Consider the following 19880-nt stretch of genomic DNA (forward strand, 5'->3'; position numbering starts at 1 on the left):
GCGGTGTACCGGTTTGATCCTGAGCCGTGGAAAGGATTGAGTTTGCTCTTGAACTAGTAAAAAGAGCGGTGTACCGATTTGATCGTGAGCCTTGGAAAGGATTGAGTTTGCTCTTGCACTAGTAAAAAGAATGGTGTAGCGGTTGGGCTCTGATCTGAGGAAAGAGTCAGAAAGTTTTATTCAAATTCCTACTATAAAACTATGGTGTTATATTTTCTAACCCTTTTCCTAATTATGTTCTAAATTATTGTTAAGTTTTATTGCATGGTATCAAGTTTGATTGTTATTAAAAAAAAAATTAATAATTACATTGTTGAAACCCTATTCACCCCTCTAGGGTTGTCATATCGATCCAACATTATCCTTCCACCAATAGGAGCAAAGGCAACGTTACTATGTGAAAGTTTCATGTCATTTATTCAACAATAAGGGTGTTAGCATGCATTTGGAAATGAACCCATATTTAAAAAATTTAGATAAAATAGAAAAGAATTGTTATCTCAAAGACAATGATACTATGTGAAACTAGCCTCAAGATGCTTCCTTAACTCTTAGGGGCGGTAAATCAACGGTTCCTTCACCCATGACCCAACTCCCAACATGGAAGGGATAATCTAGAGAATCATTCCAAGAACCCTAACGGATGGGTTACAAACTCACATTATCAAGCTCGGCAACAAACAATGTCGTCGGCAAGCTCGGCAACATTCCAAGAACCCTAACGGAAGACTACATGAAGATTTCAAATGCTCTACCACTGAGCTATGGACCCATTTTGCATGATTTCAACTTTAGTGACTCGTTCTACAGAGTGTCAATCCAAAAGTGTAAAAAGTGTCTGTCCAAAATAAAAGGGCCCAACCAAGTTCAAACGGGTGACCGGTCAAATTCTCTACCACTAAGCCATGGATCCATTTTGTAGGATTTTAACCTTAGTGACCCCGTAGACATAGTGTCGGTCCAAAAAGTGTAACAAATTTCTATCCTAGATAGAAGGGCCCAACTAGGTTCGAATTGGTGACCTCTTGATCTGCAATTAAATGCTCTAACATTGAGCTATGGTCCCATTTTGTATGATCTCAATCTTAATGACCCCTTCTACAGATTATCGGTCCAAAAGTGACCCTACCGAATCGACTATGGACCAATTTTGTATAAATTGGTGGATTACCTATCGAGAATTAAACACAGGTCGTTAGATTCAAAGTCGAAAGTGCTAACCACTACACCATAGAACCACTCGTTAAACTTTATTTTGGCAGCGATTTTGATAAGCGTCAACAACGCTGGATTTTGCAAAGCTAGAGGTCGTAGTATGCTTACAGACTTTCACAAGGTGTTTTCAACTTCTTTTATAGGTAATTGAACTTTTGAGTCCATGTTGGATTAGTTTGAGTTTAAGAAGACAGAGGAGAGAAGAGAGACTTTGTTAGAAACTCACCCATAGGTAATCTCCCAAGATGTTTTCAACTTCTTTTATAGGTAGAATTTTAAAATCAAACCACAACAAAATTTATTTCTATCTAGCAAAATTATTTTTTGTTTGAAACAAGATTATAGATAAATTTAAAATCCAAGAAAACGGATCTGAGTTTGATATTATTTGATTTTGGGTATGGACACAACTAGCTGATTTCTTTTGATTACATTAATGAATGTATGTAGATGTTTACAGTGTTGATCTTAATGGTTTTAGAAAATATCAACACATCATCAATATAAACTATCGAAATTTTTTGAAAGGATTGAAAATATCATTCATAATCTTCTGAAATTCGGATGGAGCGTTTGTTACCCTAAATGACATGACGTTCCCCTCATATTTTCTAATTGGACATTAAATGCTATTTCATATTTGTCCTTTTAAGAAATTAGAATTTTCCGAAATCCCAATTTCATGTCGAATTTTATAAAAACATTTGACTCTAAATTCTTTTTATCAAATCATTTTTGTTTTGGATTGGTTTTTTTTCACCATGTTGTTGACCTAAAATGTCAGAAATGACCACCTGCTCTTTGGAGACCTTATCAGTTTCCTCTACAAAATATCACCTAAAATGTCACAGTATTTAGTGTTTGGTACTTTTTAATTTAACCCTAGGGCTCTATTTACAGTGAACTTGTGATTATTTTTGTCAAATTATATATTTGAATACCTAATAAATTAAGATATAATATCTTATTTAAATAATATTAAAATGTGGTAGAATATCATAATATATGTTTAATTAATATGAATATCATTCAAATTTCAAATATATATTTTTATTTAATGTTTATGATACACATCAATTATTTAAAATATTTAACATATCAAATACGTTAATATGTTTTGATATTATACTTCAAGACTATAGGAACTTTCTCAGAGGACCTGAGAGTTACATCGGCCCACAATGCATCTCATGGACGATAAAAAACTATGGTGGCGCTTGAAGGTGAATTGTATGAAAAACTGGTCATGCACCAAAAAATTATGGGAAGACCATTGATGGAATTGAAGCAATCGACGCTCCCTTGTATGGGTTTCCAATCAAAGACCTAATGTTTGATGTTGACTCTTTTGAAGAAAGAGCCACGTGATCGAACAACAAGAAACGTGGCGGTATCTCTGAGAACTCTATCACACACATAAAAAAAACGTGTCGAAGACATTACCCAGAAAATCTGGCTTTCATCGAGGAGACCCGAGTTTGATTCTCGACAATGAAATTTTATTTTCTTATTTCTTTTATTTTATAGTTTCATCTTTTGTCACTAATTATATTTAAACTTTACCTAGATTTGAGAATCACTATAATGGATGAGTTCAATAGTATCTTAAATTCAAAAGACTTTTATCAACTTGATTTGAGAGGCACTATAATGGTCAAGTTCAATAGTACCTTAGATTAAAAAGACTTTTATGAACTTTGAACCTTTAATAGTGTTATGTCATAGATATTTGGTTCAATTTCAACAAGTGAGGTTGAGGTCATTCAAATGATTAATGTGATAATTCGGTCATTTTCGAGGTCTCTTTTGTTGAACGCCATCATGGCTGAGATGACTGAGATGAGCACCAGAGTGAGTTTGACAAGGAGGGTCGTAGAGAACCACACCCCAAGCCAAGCTCATGTTGGGCTTAACAAACTGAAAATCCAAAAACACAAACCCTTAAATGGGAACCAGGATGCAAAGGAATTAAAAAAACTTTATTTTTGACGTTGAACACTACTTGAAGGTTACAGGAACTTGCTCATACGACCTAAGAGTTACGTTGGCCACAATGCATCTCATGGACGGTAGCGCTCGAAGGTGGATGATATAAAAAATGGGTCATGCACCATAAACTCATGGGAAGACCGTTGATGGAATCGATGCAATCGATGCTCCCCTTGATGGGTTGCCAATTAAAGACCTGACGTTTGATGTTGACTCTTTTGAAGAAAAAGCCACACGATCGAACACCTCAAAATGTCGTGGTAGCTCTAAGAACTCTATTATACGACCTGAGAGTTGAGGGCTACAGGAACTTTCTCATACGACCTGAGAGTTACATTAGCCACAATGCATCTCATGGACGATGCAAAACTATGGTAGTGCTCGAAGGTGAATGGTATAAAAAATGGGTCATGCACCATAAACTCATGGGAAGATCGTTGATGGAATCGATGCTATCGACGCTCCCCTGGATGGGTTGCCAATCAAAGACCTAACATTTGATATTGATTCTTTTGAAGAAAGAGCCACACAATCGAACAGCTCGAAACGTCACGGTAGCCCTGAGAACTCTAACACACATAGGGAAGGACGTGTCGAAGAGTAAGACATTAAGCAAAAGATCATGCTAAAACTCATCAGCGATCGGACAAAATATTTCAGGACATCTACACCAAAAATCCATTGTCGTCCAGCGGTCAGGATATCTGGCTTTCACCCAGGAGACCCGAGTTTGATTTCCGGCAATGGAATGTTATTTTCTTATTTCATTTTATTTTACAGTTTCTATCTTAGACTAAAAAGACTTTTTATGAACATCGTACCTTTGTCAGAGTCATGTTATAGATATTTTGTTCAATTTCAAATGGTTAATACGATAATCCAGTCGTTTTCGAGGTCTCTCTTGTTGAACGACATCATGGTTGAGATGAGCAGGTGATTCAAATGGTTAATGCGATAATCCAGTCGTTTTCGAAGTCTCTCTTGTTGAACGACGTCATGGTTGAGATGAGAAGGTGATTCAAATGGTTAATGCGATAATCCAGTCGTTTTTTAGGTCTCTCTTGTTGAACGACGTCATGGTTGAGATGAGCACTCGAGTGAGTTTGACAAGTTAGGCTGTAGAGAACCACACCTCAAGCCAATTTCATGTGGGCTTAACAAACTTAAAATCCAAGAACACAATCCCTTAAATGTAAACCGGGATGCTAAGGAATTAAAAAGCTTTATTTTTTACGTAGAACAATACTTGAAGGTTACTGTTACTTGCTCATAAGACCTAAGAGTTACGTTGGTCACAATGCATCTCATGGATGATGCAAAACTATGGTGGCGCTCGAAGGTGAATGCTATAAAAAATGGGTCATGCACCATAAACTCATGGGAAGATTATTGATCCAATCGATGCAATCGACAATCCTTTGGATGGGTTGCCAATCAAAGACCTGATGTTTGATGTTTGATGTTTACCGTTTTGAAGAAAGAGCCACACGATCGAACAGCTCGAAACGTCGCGGTAATTCTGAGAACTCTATCACACACATGAAAGGACGTGTCGAAGAGTTACACATTACCCAAAACATCATAGTAAAACTCTTGAGCGATTAGACAAAAGACTTTAGGACAACTACACCAAAAATTCATTGTTGTCCAACGGTTTGGATATTTGGCTTTCACCTAGGAGATTCTGGTTTGATTCTCTAAAATTGAATATTATTTTCTTATTTCTTTTTATTTTATAGTTTCATCTTTTGTCACCAATTATATTTAAACTTTACCTCATTTTGAGAGGCACTTTAATGGTCAAGTTCAATAGTATCTTAGATTAAAGTCTTTTATGAACATCGTACCTATGTTAGTGTTATGTTCTAGATATTTGTTTCAATTTCAACAAGTGGGGTTGAGGTGATTCAAATGGTTAATGCGATAATCCGGCTATTTTCGAGGTCTCTCTTGTTGAACGCCATCATGGTTGAGATGAGCACCCGAGTGAGTTTGACAAGGAGACTCGAATTTAAACTTTACCTACGTTTGAGAGGCACTATAATGGTCAAGTTCAATGGTATTTTAGATTAAAAAGACTTTGTTAGTGTTACTTTGTACCTTTGTTAGTGTTATGTTATAGACATTTGGTCAAGTTCAACAAGTGGGGTTGAGGTGATTCAAATGGTTAATGTCACTTTATTTGATTTAAATTGTTAATGTGATAATCCAGTTGAATAGTTACAGGTGAGGTGCGGTGAACGTGGAGATTAAACACGTGACCTTCTGAGCTATCCCTGCTAACATTAAAAATAAAAATTCATAAGTAAAGCTATTTCCAATAATTCATTATATTTCAAAAAGAAATAATAATCAACTAAACTATAAAGTGCAATGAAGCAATGTGAACCAAGTGCGGTGAACGTGGATCGAACACGTGACCTTCAGATCTTCAGTCTGACGCTCTCCCAACTGAGCTATCCCCGCAATCATTAGATATGAAAATTCATCAGTAAAGATATTTTCGCTGATTCATTGAGATTTCAAAAGAAATAATGACTAATTTTTTTTTATTGAATAGTTAGGTTATGCAAATAGAAACAGGTGCGGTGAACGTGGAGATCGAACACGTGACCTTCAAATCTTAAATCTGACGCTCTCTAAACTGTGCTATCCCTGATAACATTAAAAATGAAAGTTTTTAAGTAAAGGTATTTCCGCTAATTAATTTAAATTTTAGAAAGAAATGATTACTAATTTTAGATTGAATAGTCAAATTGTGCAACGTGAACCATGTGTGGTGAACGTGGATCGAACACGAGACCTTCAAATCTTCAATCTAACGCTCTCTCAACTGAACTATCCACACTACTGTTAAAAATGAAAATAAATCAGTAAAGGTATTTTCGCTACTTCATTGAAATTTTAAATAGAAATAATCACTAATTTTTAATAAGATATTCAAGTTATCCAACTTGTATAAGGTGCGGTGAACTAGAACACGTTAGGTATTTTCGATAATTCATTAAGATTTCAGAAAGGAACAATGACTAATTTTAGATTGAATAGTCGGGTTAAGCAACTAGAATCAGTTGCGGTGAACGTGGAGATCAAACACGACCTTCAAATCTATAGTCTGATGCTCTCCCAACAGAGCTATCCCCGCTAATATTAAAAATGAAAATTCATAAGTAAAGGTATTTCCGCTAATTCATTATGTTTAAAAAAGAAATAATCACTAATTTTAGATTGAATAAGCAAGTTATGTTTTTAGATTGTATAGTCAGGTAATAAACTTGTATTAGGTGCGTTGAACGTGGATAAAACACGTGTGACCTTCAAATCTTCAGTCTAACAATCTCCAAACTAAGCTACTCTTGCTAACATTAAAAATGAATATTCATCAGTAAAGGTATTGGGTACACTTCTGGAAATTCAACAAAAGGCAATAGTATTAGACCGAGATGCCAGATTTCAATCTCGCTTCTGGAAAATTCAACAAAAGGCATTGGGTACGCAGTTATAGTATGACATTCCACCCATAAATAGATTGTCAAACAGAAATGCTCAAGCAAATATTGGAAGACATGTTGAGGGTATATGTGATGGATTTTGCAGGAAGCTGGGATAAGTACCTACCCCTTATGAAATTCGCTTATAATAATACTTGCCAAGCCACCATAAAAATGGCCACATACGAGGTTCTTTATGGACGAAGATTTCGATCCCCTATCTTTTCGGAAGAAGGGGGGCAAACGACAACTATTGGGCCAGAGCTGGTGCAAATTACCAACACCGCAGTCCAGAAGATTAAAGCTAGGATACAGACCGCACAAAGCCGAGAGAAAAGCTATGCAGACCTAAGGCGCAAGGACATGGAATTGTAGGTAGGGGATCATATATTCCTAAAGGTAGCACCCCATGAGAGGGGTGCTCAGGTAGGGTGAAAAGGGGAAGCTAAGCCCTAGGTTTATCCCTCCCTTTGAGATATTAGAAAGGATTGGATCTGTGGCCTATAGAATCGGGCAATGCCCAAACTTGTCTGCAGTACATAATATCTTTCATGTATCCATACTACGGAAGTATACCCTAGATCGTTCGCACGTACTGGCTCATGAAACTCTCTTCTTGAGAGATGACCTAACATATAAAGAAGACCCGATTCAAATAATAGACAAGAAAGTCAAATGATTGAGAAACAAGGAAATCTCTCTCGTTAAGGTCCTATGGAAGAATCATAGAGTAGAAGAATCCACTTGGGAAACAAAAGGCAAATAAGAACCTTGTACCCTGACCTATTTTAGAATAAGCACTTTCGATGACCGAAAGTTTTCAAAGGAGAGGAGAATTTGCAACACTCAAGGTCTCCAATAAGAGACAGTGTATAATCCCTACTAGGTTGTATCTAGAAGCAAAGAACAAGTAAAATTGAAAAAACATTAAGAAAATGGTACTTTTTCTAATTTTTATAAACTTACGAATCATTAAATTTTTTATGGAATAAGAATTACAAGGTGCTTAAAAAAGGAAGGCTCTGATCGGAGAAGACTTTTCTGGCAGAAGATTCAAAAAAATAAAGAATGAAATTATAGAAATTCTAGACGTTTCAATGGTAGTGGAAAATCCGTCTATAAATTATGAATTAGGGTAGACTATTAGGGGCAAGAAGCAAGCTTAATCGAGTACCCAATCGAGAGATACAAGTTTTTTGTTTTGGGGTATCGTGTTCATGGGTTTACCTCGAATTCGAGAACTATAGTCCACTATTCATTTCCAAACTTGTTCCTGCACCTTCTAAATAAGTTTACCCATAAGTTTGGTGAAGGAAAGAGGTCCTCAAAGTGCTAGTAGGTTTTCACACGAATTAGTCCACGTTAGGTTACCCTCTAATGTTTTCCTAAGCAAAAACCTCAACTCCTAAAGCCTAACCGATGACATTATGTATAAACCTAGGTTCATCAATAATCCATGTACCAAGTACCGAGAACTATGTGAATAACATGCTAAATAAGTTGCTAGGATCCATACCCATAAGTAACCATTATCTGCATTACGATGTGTACTAAAAGGCCCCTATTCCTCTTTAGGTAGGATGTCCGGCAATATGTATCATGAGCTGGATGTTATGATAGGCCTACCTTTCCCATCAGCTAAACGAGATGTCCTGCACAACGATTTACCAGTAGGATTACATGATTATGACGACACCACTCATGTGTTCATGGGGAGAAAATTGAAGGTTATTTTAGGGGAAGGTTTTCAGGATCAGTATATGATACATAACACGATGACCTCTAAGTTCTAAGATCCTGAAAACATAACAAGAAGTAATATCCTAGCTTAAGGTCGCGATTAAAAACCTTCTAGTAGGCTACTTACTAAGTTTTACTCACTCCATGTTTATCATTTTTTTTCAAGTAACTAAGAGTTGGTCGTGGATGAGTGGACTTTGGAGTGTGGGCTATAAACTAACTTCTATTTTTAATCTAGTATTTTTTGTTCTTCTTTTGAGTCTGCTTCTTATTTTGTGTTTGTAACGAATATGTATATGTAACACCCAAAAAATGAAGGAAATTAGCTCCCATAAGAATAAGTCACTCATGAAAGACCCAAAGGATAGAAAGGAAAAAAACTTAAAGGATTAAGTAAGAACAAAGGACTTAGTCAAGTCACTCGTGTACCCTAACAAGTGATTTCAAGGAGTTAAAGGCCTTTTGAAAAGGATTGGAGAGGAAAAAGTAAATGAAAAGGGCAAAAAAGTCATTTTATCAATTATCAAGAATCTTTCCGGATTTGTAATTCCTTATCTAGAAGGAATCTCAAGATTCAGAATAAGCGAAAAATGATCAAAAAGCAATGAGGAATTTGTAGAAAAATTATGGATTTTTTGAGAAAAATAATAATAAAATATTCGGAAAGTGGCAAATTACCAAAATACCCCTAGAAGAATGGATAACTACAGAAATGCCACTCTAATTAGAATCAGAGAATCTACCGTGACCATCCGAGCAAAATCCTTTGAACTCAAATTTCAACCGTCGGATCTCCTCCAAAATTTGATATGATCTAGAATGAACACGCACGGATCATCACATCCAACGACTAGTATTCAAAGCCAAGATCGGTAAGGATATGATTGGAGTTGATATCTCTGAAAAATTATCCAAAAAGTTCGATCTCTAAATAACGAAGATTCTGGAGCTCCCAATGTCGGTTTAAGCTCCTCCTATAAAATCTGAAGTAGGAGCAACAATACGGAATAAGAATCGAGAAAGGTCGATCCCCTAATCAAAGGCAATAAGCATTTAGATTCTGGGTCTCCTACTCTCAGATTTCTTCCAAATTCGAGAGCAATCCTCCACCATTTCTCAAAATTTGACATTTTCTCGGGTTTTCTAAATTTTAACCCCATTCCAGACCGATTCTCATAGAAAATCTTATGGTTTCAGAAACTAGACACAATAAGGAGTATGTGGAAGGAAATTTGAAGTAATTCAGATACTGGATACTCAAGAATGGACGTCCCAAACGTCGACGACGAGGCAAGTAGCCACCTTGAACTTTTTGTTAAGAAATACTTGTAGAAATTGCTTAGATTTTCATATGAACCCGAAACCAAGTATGAATTAAGGATATATAAAGAAAAACCCAAAGAATCGTGAGTTAAGACCCTGAACCGATCAAATAGCTCGAGATTTTAGTAACGTTAAAATTGATGGTGTTAATATAACACATGCGGAAGCAATTTGGATCTTAGGCACTTTTAGAACATCAATTATAGTAAATAACTAGCATGTTCATAAGTATTAAAACATAATGAGTTTAGATACTAACCTTTTGTAGTTCAAACATATAATTAGCATGTTCATAAGTATTAAAACATAATGAGTTTAGATACTAACCTTTTGTAGTTCAAACTTCTTTTTCCTCACGAACCGGTTTCGTACCACCACTAGTGTCTTCTCCACTATCCTCCGGCCTTAGAACGGGATTGTGGAATCCGGTGAGTGACTAAACTTGGGAGGGATTTTGTATATATGAGATTTATTGTGAGAGGTTTTTTCTCAAGGTTTTTCACTAAGAAGAAGAAGACCTTCCATGTACCATGATCACTCTATTTAAAGAGTCATGTTTGCATGTTAATGCAAATTTGAGTTCACCAAATTTTGACACTCACAATTCCACTCAAATGTTTGGGATTATGTGGCAAGCATGCATGTTTGAGTTAACCAAATTTTGACACTTAAAATTCCACTCAAACTTATGGGGTTTATTTGGCAAGCATGAAAGTTTGGTTAAACCAAATTTTGACACCTCAAAATTCTACTAACATGTATTTTTCCATTAAATGAAGTCAACATTTTGACTTTCTTCATTTTAATTCAACAATTAATTTGAATAATTAATTTCAAATTAAAGTAACATTAAATAATTAATTAAACTATTTAATTAATATTTAATATTAATTCAAATGCCAATCCCAATCAATTCCGACACATAATTGATTAAGATATTTAAATCTTATTTAAATATCTCATATTCTCTCCTTTTGTTTAATTCGTAAATAAAACAAAAATGCGGTTAAATATATCGTATATATGTAGCGCATATTCCCTAATTTGAATTCGAACACTTCGAACTCCCTCGTCACACTGTTCTATGGTTTAGTCCGATATGAGCTAGCAGAGGGACCTAATGGACCTATAGATCATGGGCTCCAACGATCCAAGATTAACAGGTTAAACTCATTAACCTAGTTAACCAACATTCGTTAACTACTAGGACACTCCACTATAGCCTAGTAGTTGCACTCCCTTCACTATAGATATATTTCTGTCCATTTGATATAACCATGATTAGTAAGTCGATCCTTCACAGGTTGTTCGTAACTAGACCTGGGTCAATTTACCGTTTTACCCCTAAAGTTACTTCTTGTTCCTTATGTCTCACTGATCCTCTAATGAACAATTGGTTTGTGGTCCAACTAGTAAATCGAATCTCTCTCAGGCCAATGAGAGGGTGGGGCCCCTTGTTCAAGACTTGGAGTCAGTGCTTAAGGGAACTACCTCTCTTCTATCCCTAAAAGTGGGTAGGAGTGAATTCCATCTTGCACCCCACGTCCCCAGCTATTCACCCAGTCTTACCCCTGAAATGGGAGGCCTATTGAGTCGGCGAACTAGAGCCACTCTCACCCATGCAAATCTAAGGATAATTCCGAATAAACAGGAGTTCATGGTTAGCTCAGGATTAAAATCGAGTTACCTAGGTTATCGAATGAAAAGAAAATCAGTCTCAACAGTAAACGACATTATAAAGTGAGAGTGGTTTTCTTCATGGTCCGATCTTATGCAATACTCATTGCATAGGACGCCCCCACTCACATATCTCCACATGTACAATTTAGTGATCACATTGTTTATATCATATACAAAAGTGGGCCGCATCCATAGTGTCCCCAGAATAAGGTACTCAGCCTTATCCTTATACTATAGATCATTTTGACTATATACTTGAACTTGATCCACTCTTATGTCTCTACATATAGTTCAAGTAATCATACTATAGCCAGAGTGTTCTTAGTTTATTTGATTTAGATTAATGATCGTAAAATTCACTTTATTCAATAACAATCTTTACTGAATAAACAACAATAATAACTTTATTGAAAATAGAATATCTTTTTGTTTACAAACTATGAGTTTTAGGACATAAAACCCAACAAACTCCCACTTGGACTAAAACTCTAGTGGGGTTTTATAACGTTGAGTAGAGAGAAATACAATAAACTAGGGCATCACATACTAATGCCATTTCTCCCACTTGCCCTCGATTACATAACTCGTAGTCCTAGACTCACTAGGTGCCCTTCAAACACTTTAGCCGTGAGGGGCTTTGTAAATGGATTAGCAATGTTGTGCTCTGAAGCTATCTGTGTGACGATCACATCTCCTCGTTGCACAATCTCCCTTATGAGATGATATTTGCGCTCAATATGTTTTCCTCGCTTATGGCTTCTTGGTTCTTTTGAATTTGCAACTGCTCCACTGTTATCACAATAAAGAGTGACGGGAAGATGCATATTTGGAACGACTTCCAAATCAGTTAAGAACTTCCTAAGCCATACAGATTCTTTCGCTGCTTCACAAGCAGCAACATACTTAGCCTCCATGGTGGAATCAGCAATGCAACCTTGCTTTATGCTTCTCCATATTATTGCTCCTCCGTTCAGAGTGAAGACAGATCATGATGTCGATTTTCTCGAATCTACATCGGTCTGAAAATCTGAGTCAGTGTACCCTGTAAGGATCAGATCCTTAGCACCGTAGATTAGCATATAGTCCCTCGTGCTCCTAAGATACTTGAGGATATTCTTAACGGTAGTCCAATGAGCACGTCCTGGATTAGACTGATATCTGCTGATAATTCCCACAGCATAGCATATGTCGGGTCGGGTACATAGCATGGCATACATCAGACTGCCGACCGCTGATGCATAGGGAATGTGTCTCATATCCTCAACTTCTTGAGGTGTCTTAGGACTTTGTTCCTTCGACAAATGAACTCCATGCCTGAAAGGTAATAATCCTTTCTTGGAGTCCTGCATCTTATATCGAATCAACATTTTGTCGATGTACGATGTCTGAGACAATGCTAGTGTTTTGTTCTTGCGATTCCGAACAATTTGGATTCCAAGAACAAACTGAGCCTCTCCCAAATCTTTCATTTGGAATTGTGTCGCTAGCCAATGCTTAATGTCAATCAGAAATCCCACATCATTTCCAATGAGTAGGATATCGTCAACGTACAACACCAGGAAAGCTACTGTAGAGTTGACTATCCTTTTATAAACACGAGGTTTTATCGAAACTGTTAGATCAGCTTTCGTTAAAGAAAAAATAGGAGCTCTTGGTTTGGCCGATGTCGATTCGTATGGCAATGTGGACTCGACTAAGGATGAGGATTTTGCTTTTCATACTGCTACTATGAGTCGAAAGAGCTGGTAAGCTATCTCGCTAAACAAAAGGAAAAAGCACGTACGCGTTGACCTTGTTACAAGGGGCGGGGGCCAGCCAAAGAAGGTCAGTCGGACTAGGTTAGGACCCTTGATCCGGTTCAGCTAGGTTCTTCCATGCAAGAATGTATGAGTATCGGTATCCTCTTTAGGATTGGTTGCTTTCTCTTTTTGTTTATACGTTTGGAGAAACCTTCTAAGCCCGCCTTTCTTATCAGGTGTGATTTAATCTTTCAACTCAAACTTTCCTATCGTCCGACGGAAAAGGTAGGAGTACGACTACCTTTTCCTTTTCTTTCCCGAGCCAAGGGATCATTCAGTTTCTACCAAAAAGTTCACTATCTATTAGTTTCCGTAATCGAATGTATTTCTCATTTCACGTTAGCTCCTCCAAGAGTTTCCTGGTCCCTAGTAGACGAAACCTTGGACTTCTATAGGATTTATAGCATTGCCTGGTGAGCTCGCCGTTGAGGGTTGGCCTTACAGGAGATCGAGCAGCCTTTCTTTCCCTACCTGGTATGCTTTTCCGCTTATTGTGCAACTAGCCAACTAGCCAAAGAGAGAGGGAGAGGGATCATGTCAATCAGTTTGTATGTGCATTTTGTCCGTCCTGTACTTGCCTGCTTAGCTTTCTTAGCCAACATCTCCGGTTTCTCCCAAACCAAGAGGTCCTACTTATCCATACCCAAAAGTCACACTTTCAGCCGAAAGACTGATTTTTTTCATAAAGTCGGTTCATAGATCAAGAAAGAATGAAGCTGCTTACAGGGACGGTTACGCGATACGTCTTTTCGTACTCGCCTTTTCTTTAACCCTACTATCAACCTAGCCATTCTCGCTTGTTGCTTTAAGGGGTCTCCCCACTGTAGATTACTCGGATTGGTTCTCGCGTCCCTGTGCCAAAAAGGATGGGCAAGTTTGGATTGAGTGTTCATCGATTGGGTGGATCATATGCTCCGGGGGGGGGGGGGGGGTCAGACGAGGTGTAGCGCAGTCTAGTCAGCGCATCTGTTTTGGGTATGTTGTCCGCTAAAGGTTTTAGGAAAGGGGGTACAAATTTTCTACATAGATCATCTGTGGTCACAGTCCTTTTAAGGAAGATGCTCCCAAATAATCGATGAACAATAGCCTTTAAAGAAGTTTGAGAGAGCAAGAATAGGCAGAAAAGAGAATAGGAGTGAGTCGTGCAAGGAAGAAGTAGGTTAAATTTGGGTTCGTTTGAACTAAAAAACGAACAAAAGTTTTTCAAACGAACTCAAATTAAGACTCACTAGCCCAAAGTCCATATATGGTAAAAAAAAAAAAAAAAACCTTCCGTTGCCCAACCCTTATTCGCAGTCTGCATCCAACCATTTCTTTTTCAACTTACACGTATGCTCCAGGCCAAACTCACGTAACTAGTCAGAAGATGCGGCCCACAACTAAACGGAAGACAAGTGTCACAATCGCACTCTTACAGTAGTGAGACAATGATTATGTGACATTTGTTCTAATCCAATGAACAAGTCAACCATGCAAAATTTAGACTAAACGAACAATAGCAGTGTATGTGACATTTGTTCTAATCCAATGGACAAGTGTCACAATCGCACTCTTACAGTAGTGAGACAATGATTATATGACATTTGTTCTAATCCAATGAACAAGTCAACCATGCAAAATTTAGACTAAACGAACAATAGCAGTGTATGCTCGAATCACGTTTAGAAGAAATATTTTAGAAAACTTGAGCGAGGAAATACATTAAAAACAATTTCAAATAAAGCAATGTTATAAACTAAAAGTGAAGAAACAACAACAGGTCACGTTCTCCTATAGTACATTTTGGGACATTTTACTCCTGATGGGTGAAGATATGATTTTAAGGACTAATCATACACCCCGTATTGGCACAATAATAATAGTAAAGGCCTATCTAAGATGAAAGCAAGTAAAACGTGTTTGGAATGAGCATGCCACCATGAACCACAAATCGTTTACAGGAATAGCTGAGACATCTAACATGCAGCCACAGGCAACATGACTCGGCCAATCATGACCACGACATCTGCCCTTACACAATTTGTCAATATCTCTATCAACCGGCTCTTCATAAACTCAACGTTGTAGGATGAGGCTGACTTTAGGTCTTGCGACGCGCTTCTAGTTGATCTCAGTATTGAGGAGTCTTTTCCAACCTACTAGGAGCTATTGAAAATCACTTCTCGGTTTGTTAACTCTTCAAGTCTTCTCTGTTGGTGTCTTTCCTACTTTTTTCGCTTGAAACAATTTCTTCTTTGCATGACGTCATACCACCTGCTTTTACTTGATGTTTTCTTGGTCGGAATAATAACATTTCAAGTTAATGACGTGGACAACAGGGTTAGTCTGTATCCATAGGAGCAATTGGATCCTATATGATGTCTTCCTAATCTTGTGGATAACTTCAACTAGTCCATAGAATTTTCGCACCAGTCTTTGGTTCTTGTTGCTTTGAACTCAAAGTTGATCTAACCTTAACTTATCATAACTCTCTATTTGCTTTGAAAGTATCGTGGTCGACCCTTCTCTTCATCCGTCTGGATGGTATTTTTGTGTGAACATGTGTTGCTTTAGTGGTTTATTTTTGTCTCCCTTCTTCAGTAGAGGTGTTGGCTTGGTGTCTTTGCCTAGCATTTGAGTGATCAGTGACAAGAGCCTTTGGAGGTCAAAAAAACCCGACTGTGAACATGCCATTTTTCTATTTGTAGAATTCAACTAGCTCAGGCTGAGCCACATGACATCTATTTGTGGTACGCGACATAAAACTAATCTTGTGATTTATCTCTCTTGGTGGGGTTAAGCCCAATATCTGACCTTCTTGTTTTGGGTCGTGGTATTCATGTAGTGGCAAAAAAGTTTTTGTTGAGGTTGGTACACTTGAGCTCCCCCTTTTCAAATACAACAATGGCAGCAAGTGTAGATTCATCATGCCTAGATTCTTTCTCAGTTGTACTATCGTCATCATTTTCACCCCCTTGGTTGATGGATGTTTGTCGAATGATCGTTGGGTTAGACTCCGTTACTACTATGCATTTTGCTAGGGGCATGTAAATGACTTTGTGTTCTAGCAGGATGTCAATCCCTGACTATTTGGGCTCTAGAATGTTGGATATGAAGGTTGACTATTTATAGTAAAAATCTGATAGAGATATATATACTAAATAATTATATATAGTAGGTGGTTACATATAGTGAAGTTATATATAATAAACTGAAATCATATGTATACCCATTGTCAGTGCTTCCTAAATGTACATTTCTCATTCTCCATATCCTCTCTTTGCATACCTGAAGTCATTAATACAAAACCATTAGTCAATATTTCTTCTTACATATTATCTATCATGTTTTTTGTGTTCATTTATATCAAGTGTGTGCGTTGTTGTGTTATTCTAATAACTGGTATCAGAGCGAGGAGAGATTCACCACGATCTGTGAAGATGGAAAGTTCAAAGACTGGAATTGAAAAGTTTGATGGATTCGATATCAGTTTCTAGAAGATGCAGATTGAAGATTATCTATATGAGAAAGATATTTAGGAACCCATTTTGGGGGTGAAGCTGGATACCATGACCACGGAGTGCAAGCTCAAGGATTGTCACGCCGTAGGGTTAATCTGGTTGACGCTGCCAGGGAACCAAAGAAAGTGCGATTGGAAATGGTCCATACAGACGTTTAGGGACCATCTCCAGTTTCTTCATTTTTGGTACCAAAATTTCATGGATTAGAGGTCTCGCACTGTGCAACGACAACTCTCTGTTTTCCTAAGGCTAGTCAGATATCTCATGACCACTCTTTTCCTCCTCACCATATCTAGACACTATAACGTTGATCCAGTATTGTCTTATATAGTTAACGTTCACTCTTTAACGTCCAAGGACATTTTATAACTACCACGAAAATCAAAACATACAATAAATTCATACAAGTTTTACAATATATCATATACTACAAAATAGGGTTAGACTGCTTACTTGGTCACGGAGAGACGTGTCATCGAGCTGAGTTATAGAGATATACGACTCTTTATCCTAAAAAAAAATCTATATAATTTAAAATCTAGCTGCTCTGATACCAATCTGTCACAACCCAAATTTCAAGGGTTCAAAACTCAAATAGAAACTAAAATTGAGAGTGAAAACAAATAAAAATAAAAGTAAATTAATATAAAATAAGAAAATGTTGTAAAATTAAAATGAGATTGAGAAAAAAACACAACATTAAATATAAAATTAAATTAAATTATAAGACGGTGTTGTTCAAATTTATCCAAACAAAAAAAAAAAGTGTTTCGGATACAATTACAAAAAAAAAAAAAAAAGTACAAAAAAACTCAAACGCAAAGACAGACTAACGCTACATAACAACCCCATCTGTGAGTGCACAACCTTTGAAGGCTCCCTCATCTCAACGGTAAGTTCTATTACGAACCCATCCAAAATAATCACACCTGTGACCGCATCTCCTGACTTTAAACTGCTAGTCTAAACATGGTTTCGTCACGAAAGCTTTAGAGATAAATCTATCTTTACAAAAATATTTTTCTCTTAATTTATAATTAGTCATAAAAAGAAATAATTAGGTATAAATTTTGTCTAGAATTCAAAACTTTCAAATCCTACCGTTCCTTAACCAGATTCAAATCCAGATTCTAGAACTCCTAGTACCATATATAAAGTTGGTATCCTCTAATAAAACAGGAAGTTCTCTTAAGATCATTAAATTCTTATAGACTCCAGGCTCAATATCATTAATACAATTATGTTTTATCTTGAACACGCCAAACATGAAAAGTGCGTTCAATTTAACTCCATTTTATTGCCATCTTGAATGATGTGTAGGGTATATTCTTAATTTACCTTAAAGTTCTTGTTACATGACAGTTCAAATTAGTTAAGCTTTTTGCAAACTCACAAGTTAAAAGACAACAACGATGAACCTAGGTCTATTAGTCAATTCAAAGACAATTTCTTTCTCCATCTTATGGATAATAATAGTTCAACTAAATCCATATTATGCAAAGAAACAAGTTTACGACTCATAAAAACAACTACCTAAATATGTCCTAAAAATTTGAAAACATAAGTTGTAGTTGATAATTACACAAAAATTTCTGTAAATCCATGAATTCTTGTCCAATTAGTCAATCCTAAAGATTGTAACTAGCATATAGTAAATGAAGCTCCACATGAAGTAATTTAAAGTTCCCCTTACCTAACTAAAGTTTATGATGGGAAATTTAGGGTTTTATGATGCAAGAATTGTGGGGATGTAGCTTAGATGGTAGAGCTCATTTAGCATGAGAGGCAAAGGGATATCCCCATCTCCAAAAGAAACTATTTGTTATTAATATTTTACATTTATTCAACCTTTCCTTATTTATGACATAATTAGCGGAGATATTTTTTCATTTTTCACTAGAATTGATGACGGGACATTTAGGGTTTCTGATATAAGTATTGTGGGAATGTAGCTTAGATGGTAGATTGCTTACTTAGCATGCGAGAGGTACGGGGATCGGATCGATACCCCATATCTCCAAAAGAAACTATTCGTTATTACTATTTTATTTCTATTCAATTTTTCCTTATTTACGACATAATAAATAGCTTTATTTTTTTATTTTCACTATTATTGATGACGAGATGTTTAGAATTTTGTGACATAAGAATCTTGAGGGTGTAGCTTACAATTTACATGTTTTCATTTTTCTACTTTGTCTGCCTGCATTTAGAAATGAAGCAAAATTAGTCCGAGGGTTTTAGGCAGATTGTTATAATTCAAATTTTTAACTAAAAAACAAAATTAGTATCGTTGTCACGCTTAAAACTACCCTATAGGTATAATCGACCTATTATTCTTCCACCAATGGGAGCAAAAAGCAACGTTACTATGTAAAACTAGTTTCATGGACTATGCATCTCATGGACGATGCAAAACTATGGTGGCGCTTGAAGGTGAATTGTATAAAAAACTGGTCATGCACCAAAAGATTATGGGAAGACCATTGATGGAATTGAAGCACTCGACGCTCCCCTGTATGGGTTTCCAATCAAAGACCTAATGTTTGATGTTGACTCTTTTGAAGAAAGAGCCACTTATCGAACAACAAGAAACGTGGCGGTATCTCTGAGAACTCTATCACACACATAAAAAAAACGTGTCCCAGAGTTAGACATTACACAGAAGATCTGGCTTTCATCGAGGAGACCCGAGTTTGATTCTCGACAATGAAATTTTATTTTCTTATTTCTTTTATTTTATAGTTTCATCTTTTGTCACCAATTATATTTAAACTTTACCTAGAGAAGCACTATAATGGATGAGTTCAATAATATCTGAAATTCAAAAGACTTTTATGAAGTTGGTTTGAGAGGCAGTATAATGGTCAAGTTCAATAGTATCTTAGATTAAAAAGACTTTTATGAACTTTGAACCTTTAATAGTGTTATGTCATAGATATTTGGTTCGATTTCAACAAGTGAGGTTGAGGTCATTCAAATGGTTAATGTGACAAGGTCATTTTCAAGGTCTCTTTTGTTGAACGCCATCATGGCTGAGATGACTGAGATGAGCACCAGAGTGAGTTTGACAAGGAGAGTCGTAGAGAACTACACCCCAAGCCAAGCTCATGTTGGGCTTAACAAACTAAAAATCCAAAAAC

General features: G+C 36.6%; 1 non-coding gene across 1 annotated transcript; it reads right to left on the reverse strand.

Moving 5' to 3' along the window:
- Positions 1-5597: 5597 nt before the first annotated feature.
- On the reverse strand, positions 5598-5670 carry TRNAF-GAA (transfer RNA phenylalanine (anticodon GAA)). Its single transcript has one exon. It is a non-coding gene; the product is annotated as a tRNA-Phe (tRNA).
- Positions 5671-19880: the final 14210 nt, after the last annotated feature.

Source organism: Cucurbita pepo, chromosome 16, assembly GCF_057944985.1.
Source record: "Cucurbita pepo subsp. pepo isolate OVF chromosome 16, ASM5794498v1, whole genome shotgun sequence".
Lineage (NCBI taxonomy): Eukaryota > Viridiplantae > Streptophyta > Magnoliopsida > Cucurbitales > Cucurbitaceae > Cucurbita > Cucurbita pepo.